At 44.2% G+C, this 8587-nt stretch overlaps 1 pseudogene; it reads right to left on the bottom strand.

Annotated features, from left to right (window-relative positions):
• Positions 1-10: 10 nt before the first annotated feature.
• Positions 11-7983, bottom strand: LOC120047601 (annotated as a pseudogene).
• Positions 7984-8587: the final 604 nt, after the last annotated feature.

The raw sequence follows: 8587 nt of genomic DNA, 5'->3' as shown, positions 1-8587 counted from the left end.
CAGACTGTGGTTTAGTATCTAGCTTGTTGGTGGATGAGAAAGTTTAATGAAGAACCTTATGCAAAATATTTGTGCACGATCATTTAAAAAAAAATCATTTATACATAAAAAAAGGTTGAAAACAGACGCATATAAAATGTACCTGAGATCACAATCAACATTTCCTACAGTCATTAGCAACTCATAGAACTACACAGAATTTAGCAAAGTGCTCATTCTTTAATTATTATAGGAGTGCCACTTCCCTTTCAAGTATGTTTCTATTCATGGCAATTTATGAAACACTCCAAAACTGCCATAAAAAAAGTGAATTAGATGCTGGTACTTTATTAAATCAACATTCTATGGGGTACCTTGTTCATGGAGCTCAATAATGCTAATAAACCTAGCTGCTCAGGGAACTGTGTGCATACTAGTAACTTTACACTGATGAAACACTGCTGCTTACTGATTCATATCTTCCTGGTAGTGCCTTGCATCCTCTACGTCCACATCACACCCGCTAGTCCCTCCCCCGCACATCTCACACTCCAGCGCCGCTGTCCGATAGGCCTTCCACACCGTGGCGTCCTGCAGACGCTGTCCCGCCCCCTCTCTTCTCCTCAGCCTCGTTCCGGTTGATGTCGCCCACACACACCCAGCCAGCAGCTCTATCCACCCCACCCCCGGTGGTACTCACGGCCCACTTGGAGTGGTCGTTGGAGGCCTTGAAGGTGATCCTCCCGCCTGGGGAGATAAGCTGGATGTCCAGGACCTTCCAGCCCAGGGAGCAGTCAGAGGGCAGGATGCCAGTGGAGGGGATCCAGAACTGGACTAGGAGGTCTGACTGGAGGGAGGGAGCCACCCAGGAGTGGTACAGATCTAATGGGAGACAGGAGGGGAAATGGGGATATTGTGGTTAAATGTTGGGTCATTCACAACTACAAAACGGGAAAGACATGAATAGTCATTCTAACCATGAAACAACACTTCAACAGTTTAAAAAATTACAAACAAATAGTTTCTAAATTGTTCCTTTACCATTATTGAATGATCTCCCCTTGGCAAAGCTGATGAACTCGGTTCCACCCAATGAGGTGAGAGACACACTGCGATTGGATGCAGGTTGGGTGTGCGGTATGTTGCTATAGGCCATCTGCCCTTGGCTGTTGTTACAGACGTCAGCCAGTGCGGGCACCAGAGAGGCCAAGGAAGCAGGGACACCACAGTCATACACATTGGGCTGGTTGATCTGCAACTGCTCTCCTGCAATGTAAAGCATAATACATGTCAATTGAACACTTCAAACAATGAATTGTGTAAAAAGTAATTGACTGATCAATCTGTCTGTCTGTGTGTTTCAATAGGCACCAAGCTCCAAGACAAGTACTATCTTAATATATGACTTATTACATGACTTTTTAGAATGATGACTTTTCAAATTCTTCAAACAGAGTAGCAGACAAATGCCTGTACGTATTAGACCACTGACTGTGGCTAAGATGAGATTGAATGTCACGCCCTGACCATAGAGAGCCATTGTTTCTCTATGGTGTTGTAGGTCAGGGCGTGACTGGGGGTGATCTAGTTTATTTATTTCTATGTGGTGTTCTAGTTTGTTTTTTATGTTGGTGATTTGTATGATTCCCAATTAGAGGCGGCTGGTAATCGTTGTCTCTAATTGGGGATCATATTTAAGTAGTTTCACCCACCTGTGTTTGTGGGATATTATGTTGTGTTTTGTGTTGGTGCATCACTTAGTCATGTTTCTTTGTTTATTTGTTTTGTTCTAAGTTTTCACTTTAATAACTAATGTGGAACTCAACATCCACTGTGCCTTGGTCCGTTTCTACACACGAGCGTGACATTGAAAATGTTTTGAGGACGATGGAAGTTGGCCTCCACTGAGAACTCCCATCACAATTTAATGACACTCATCTTAAGCTGAACAAAAATATATACGCAACACATGAAGTGTTGGTCCCATGTTTCATGAGCTGAAATAAAAGATCCCAGAAATGTTCCATACGCACAAAATGCTTTTCTCTCTCAGATGTTGTGCCCTGTTAGTGAGCCTTTCTCCTTTGCAAAGATAATCCATCCACCTGACAGGTGTGGCATATCAAGAAGCTGATTAAACAGCATGATCATTACACAGGTGTACCTTGTACTGGGGGACAATAAAATGCCACTCTAAGATGTGCAGTTTTGTCACACAATACAATGCCACAAATGTCTCAAGTTTTGAGGGAGCGTGCAATTGGCATGCTGACTGCAGGAATATCCACCAGAGCTGTTACCAGATAATTGAATGTTAATTTCTCTACCATACGTGGCATCCAATGTCATTTTAGAGAATTTGGCAGTATGTCCAACCGGCTTCACAACTGCAGACCACATGTATGTATCTATGGTGTTAAATGCTGAGCTGTAGTCGAGGAACAGCATTCTTACATAGGTATTCCTCTTGTCCAGATGGGTTAGGGCAGTGTGCAGTGTGATTGCGTCGTCTGTGGACCTATTGGGGCGGTAAGCAAATTGGAGTGGGTCTAGGGTGTCAGGTAGGGTGGAGGTGTATGATCCTTGACTAGTCTCTCAAAGCACTTCATGATGACGGAGGTGAGTGCTATGGGGCGATAGTCATTTCGCTCAGTTACCTTCGCTTTCTTGGGAACTGGAACGATGGTAGCCCTCTTGAAGCATGTGGGAACAGCAGCCTGGGATAAGGGTTGATTAAATATGTCCGTAAACACACCAGCCAGCTGGTCTGTGCATGCTCTGAGGATGCGGCTAGGGATGCCGTCTGGGCCGGCAGCCTTGCGAGGGTTAACACGTTTAAATGCTTTACTCACGTTGGCTGCGGTGAAGGAGAGCCCACAGGTTTTGGTAGCGGGCTGTGTCGTTGGCACTGTATTGTCCTCAAAGCGAGCAAAGAAGTTGTTTAGTTTGTCTGGGAGCAGGACATCGTCGTCCGCGACGGGGATAGTTTTATTTTTGTAGTCCGTGATTGACTGTAGACCCTGCCACATACCTCTCGTGTCTGAGCCGTTGAATTGCGACTCTACTTTGTCTCTATACTGACGCTTAGCTTGTTTCATTGCCTTGCGGAGGGAATAGCTAGACTGTTTGTATTCGGTCATGTTTCCGGTCCCCTTGCCATAATTAAAAGCTGTGGTTCGCGCTTTCAGTTTTGCACGAATGCTGCCATCAATCCACGGTCTCTGGTTGGGGAAGGTTTTAATAGTTGCTGTGGGTACAACATCACCGATGCACTTGCTAATAAACTCGCTCACCGAGTCAGCGTATTCATCAATGTTATTGTCCGACGCTATGGGGAACATATCCCAGTCGGATCGGGTTGTACGCATAGAGAGTCTGTCTCAGCATGAAACAGTCGCATGAAATTGAAACAATTCACAGTTTGATGCATTATAACAGGGTGGATAATCAAAGATCCTTTTTCAGAATTCTATGGTAAACCTATAGTATTCCAAATGACTTTTACAGGATTACAGTCTTACCAATGGCCTGAAAGCGTTCCAGTGGGTAGGTCACACAGATGAAGTTCTGTCCATTCTGTACACCACTACCTGGGTAGGAATATTTCCCTATTTCCTTTACAGGGGGGAAATGAGGGGTGCTGTGGACCAACCAGTAGCCCTGTGTCTTGTCCAATAAGACAACACCTGAGATGGAGAGAGGGAGATACCAGTCACTGAGTCATTTCACAACAGTACTTTCTTGACAGACAAAAACATTAACATACTACAAATGGAGTAGCTGGCCAGATGCCCGGGTGCTGAGATTAACATTATAATGTGATGCCTGTATACAGTATACAGCTGAGGTTTATATTGTCCTGGCCTTTAGTGTGGCCACCTCGGCTACTAAGGAAACCAAATCCTCTTTCTCCCTCCTCGGGTGGTCTCTGGTCATTGTACAGGATGTATGCAATGTCATCATTCTGCAAGGGAAAGTACACACACTCATCATCAGAAGATATACACTTCCATGCATATTGTATACTCTAAACTCAGAAACAAGGATTATAGTGTTAATAGTGTTTGTTCTTTGATAACGTCATATGCTGTATTTATTTATCATGGCTTTCTGGGTGAAAATAAAACTCCAATTGCACCTTAGTGAAAATTAGACAGTGAAACAAACAACCCACAAAAAGTTATAGTTCCACATTTCTATTTTCTGTGTCATTCTGTCTCATTCCACTGTGACAAAAAACATTCTGAGGAGCCAGCTACCAAAAATACAACTTCAGCAGTGGTAAATACTGCTATGTGTTACTGCAAATGAAACTGTTAAGGCTGTTTATTTACCACTACAGACAGATGCTGGCACTAAGACCGCACTCAGTCAGCTGTATAAGGAAATAAGCAAACAGGAAACCACTCACCCAGAGGCGGCGCTCCTAGTGGCCGGAGACTTTAATGCAGGGAAACTTAAATCAGTTCTACCAAATTTCTATCAACATGTTAAATGTGCAACCAGAGGGAAAAAAATTCTAGATCACCTGTACTCCACACACAGAGACGCGTACAAAGCTCTCCCTCGCCCTCCACTTGGTAAATTCGACCACAACTCTATCCTCCTGATTCCTGCTTACAAGCAAAAATTAAAGCAGGAAGCACCAGTGACTCTGTCTATAAAAAAGTGGTCAGATGAAGCAGATGCTAAGCTACAGGACTGTTTTGCTAGCACAGACTGGAACATGTTCCGAGCTAAATCACTTCTATGCTCGCTTCGAGGGCAAGCAACACTGAGGCATGCATGAGAGCATCAGCTGTTCCGGACGACTGTGTGATCACGCTCTCCGTAGCCGACGTGAGTAAGACCTTTAAACAGGTCAACATACACAAGGCTGCGGGGCCAGACAGATTACCAGGACGTGTGCTCCGTGCATATGCTGACCAACTGGCCAGGTGTCTTCACTGACATTTTCAACATGTCCCTGATTGAGTCTCTAATACCAACATGTTTCAAGCAGACCACCATAGTCCCTTTGCCCAAGAACACAAAGGCAACCTGCCTAAATGACTACAGACCCGTAGCACTCACGTCCGTAGCCATGAAGTGCTTTGAAAGGTTGGTAATGGCTCACATCAACACCATTATCCTAGAAACCCTAGACCCACTCCAATTTGCATAAAGCCCAAACAGATCCACAGATGATGCAATCTCTATTGCACTCCACACTGCCCTATCCCACCTGGACAAAAGGAACACTTATGTGAGAATGCTATTCATTGACTACAGCTCAGCGTTCAACACCATAGTACCCTCAAAGCTCATCACTAAGCTAAGGATCCTGGGACTAAACACCTCCCTCGGCAACTGGATCCTGGACTTCCTGACTGGCTGCCCCCAGGTGGTGAGGGTAGGTAGCAACACATCTGCCACGCTGATCCTCAACACTGGAGCTCCACAGGGGTGCGTGCTCAGTCCCCTCCTGTACTCCCTGTTCACCCACGACTGTATGGCCAGGCACGACTCAAACACCATCATTAAGTTTGCAGACGACACAACAGTGGTAGGCCTGATCACAGACAACGACGAGCCTATAGGGAGGAGGTCAGAGACCTGGTCGTGTGGTGCCAGAATAACAACCTATCCCTCAACGTAGCCAAGACTAAGGAGATGATTGTGGACTACAGAAAAGGAGGACCGAGCACGCCCCCATTCTCATCGACGGGGCTGTAGTGGAGCAGGTTGAGAGCTTCAAGTTCCTCGGTGTCCACATCAACAACAAACTAGAATGGTCCAAACACACCAACAGTCGTGAAGAGGGCACGACAAAGCCTATTCCCCCTCAAGAAACTAAAAAGATTTGGCATGGGTCCTGAGATCCTCAAAAGGTTCTACAGCTGCAACATCGAGAGCATCCTGACTGGTTGCGTCATTGCCTGGTACGGCAATTGCTCGGCCTCTGACCGCAAGGCACTACAGAGGGTAGTGCGTACGGCCCAGTACATCACTGGGGCTAAGCTGCCTGCCATCCAGGACCTCTACACCAGGCGGTGTCAGAAGAAGGCCCTAAAAACTGTCAAAGACCCCAGCCACCCCAGTCATAGACTGTTCTCTCTACTACCGCATGGCAAGCGGTACGGGAGTGCCAAGTCTAGGACAAAAAGGTTTCTCAACAGTTTTTACCCCCAAGCCATAGGACTCCTGAACAGGTAATCAAATGACTACCCAGACTATTTGCATTGTGTGCCACCCCCCAACCCCCCCAATCCCTCTTTTTACGCTGCTGCTACTCTGTTTATCATATATGCATAGTCACTTTAACCATATCTACATGTACATACTACCTCAATCAGCCTGTCTAACTGACTGTCTGTATGTAGCCTCGCTACTGTATATAGCCTGTCTTTTTACTGTTGTTTTATTTCTTTACTTACCTATTGTTCACCTAACACCTTTTTTGCACTATTGGTTAGAGCCTGTAAGTAAGCATTTCACTGTAAGGTCTACACCTGTTGTATTCGGCGCACGTGACAAGTAAACTTTGATTTGATTTGAAAACACTCAAAAACTATCTTTTGGTATTTTTTTCATTAGTCCACTGTTGATACAATCCCAAAATGGTTTGCTTGTCAGCAGTCAAGTTTCAAGATATTGTACTTCCATGAAACAAAGTGTCACTGGCCATATCAACATGAAAAAACCTTTTGGGCCTGTATCAACAGATAGTTTTTGAGTGGATTTTCCCTTTAAGTTTCACAGCTCATTGAAATGTGGTCTGATATTAATAATAGACGGAATCAGACCTTCCCCTGCTCATACAGCTGGCCCACTGTCCTCCCCAGGGCTCCAGTGCTGTCATTCACCAACACTTTTCCATCCGTCCATCCCTCGCTCCCTTTGTCCATCAGTAGATAACTCTGTCCTTCATTGGGAAATTCCGATCAACATGTGGGAGTTTGTAGAGATAGAACCTGAGAGAAAGCAACCGAGAGAGAAGGAGAGATAGAGTTTGATTCTCAGTACTTTGTGTTGTTTTTGCATACCTTGCTATGCACACTGTCTGTGACTAAGTAGCTAACAGACCTAAGGGAAGAAGGTCATATCAGTTCAATCTTCAGTCTGCCCAAAGCTGTTTTCTCACCAGTCAACAGCTTCCCCTTGATCATTGTAACAGGAGATAGGTGAGGTGCCTCCCTCTCCTGGTTGAAACATCAGCAGGACAACAAGTGACAACATCTGAAGCGAAAGCAATGAGGTCAAAATAGTTTTAGGAACTGTGAAAAACTATTGCCAAAATGACAACTTCAACATTTGTTGACTAAAATGGAAAAGGGTGGCTTTAGAACAAGAAGAGAACGCAGCGATGCATTACAAATTGCATCAGTAGCTGACAGTCGATGTCACAATTATGTTACAATGTTGTTACAATGTATCAGAAGTAAACTAACAAAAAGTATCCGATTTTTCATTGAGTTGATATCTAATTGATTTGTCAACTGCTTTAGAAATAATTAGAATGAAGCATAACCCATGCAAACGAAACGTATAGCCCCGTCAAACTAAACTCTGGACCTCGAAGCCAGTTCCACTGCGTTTTTTTGTTCCCCTCTAATCAGGAGGGACTGATTCAGACCCAGGTCTGCGCAAATAATGATCAGATAGAACAGAAACCCAACAGGCTCCGGACCTCGTAGAATAAGAAAGAGTTGAATACACCTGCTATAGACTATGCCAAATGTGCCCCACTGTAAGGTTTTTTGAAAAGTCTAATGTCTTCATCAACACTTTTCCTACCTTTGAGTAGATAAGAACTTGACAAGTATGCAGTTTCTACAGCTTTTCCGTATCCGCGTGATCTTTGATTGTGGCGAACTATTCCATTTCTAAAGTCGAGATGCATCCTTGTTTTGAAGTACGATGTCACGGGGCGGGCTTACGGTCACGAGTTAATGACAATAGTTTGCTTTAGCTACCCTTCTGCTAGCTCTGTTCCAGGGCGCCTTCAACGCCTAGTGGAGGAACTCGCACTAACGCCCTGGACCAGAGGCACTCTTCTGCCATTTACACATGGGGAACAACCGAGGTGAAGACAGTTTCAGGTTGGATATTCGCCTGTAGTTTTTCTTACGTCAACCAACAGCAGTTAGGGACCGTCAACATAGTGACAAATCAAATGTTTCAAATTTCAATAGCTCTTTAACCATTACTCCTAAAACTTTCAAAACTGGTTGTAGCTAACCCGATGGCATAGACACACATTGCACACACTTTTTTTTGTTGATTTACATCTTGCACTATTTTAAATTATTTATTTACATTTTTGAATTACAATAGCTCATTGGTCATATGACCTAGTGACTTCAAACAAGGTTCAGAATGTCCAATGACTGCCCTTCTATATTGCACACCCTTTAGTTTGTACATTTTCATCTCACATGATTTTACATGAATTATTCAAAATTTAGAATTTCAATAGCTCCTTGGTCATGTGACCTTGTGATTTCAAACAAGGTTCAGAATGTCGACTCACGTTGCACACCCTTTAGTTTGTCCATTTTCATCTCACACGTTTTTATATGAATTTTTCTAAATGTAAAATTTCAATAGCTCCTTGGTCTTGTGACCT

Source organism: Salvelinus namaycush, chromosome 5 (assembly GCF_016432855.1).
Source record: "Salvelinus namaycush isolate Seneca chromosome 5, SaNama_1.0, whole genome shotgun sequence".
Classification (NCBI taxonomy): Eukaryota; Metazoa; Chordata; class Actinopteri; order Salmoniformes; family Salmonidae; genus Salvelinus; species Salvelinus namaycush.
This window is presented reverse-complemented; position numbering and strand designations above follow the sequence as displayed.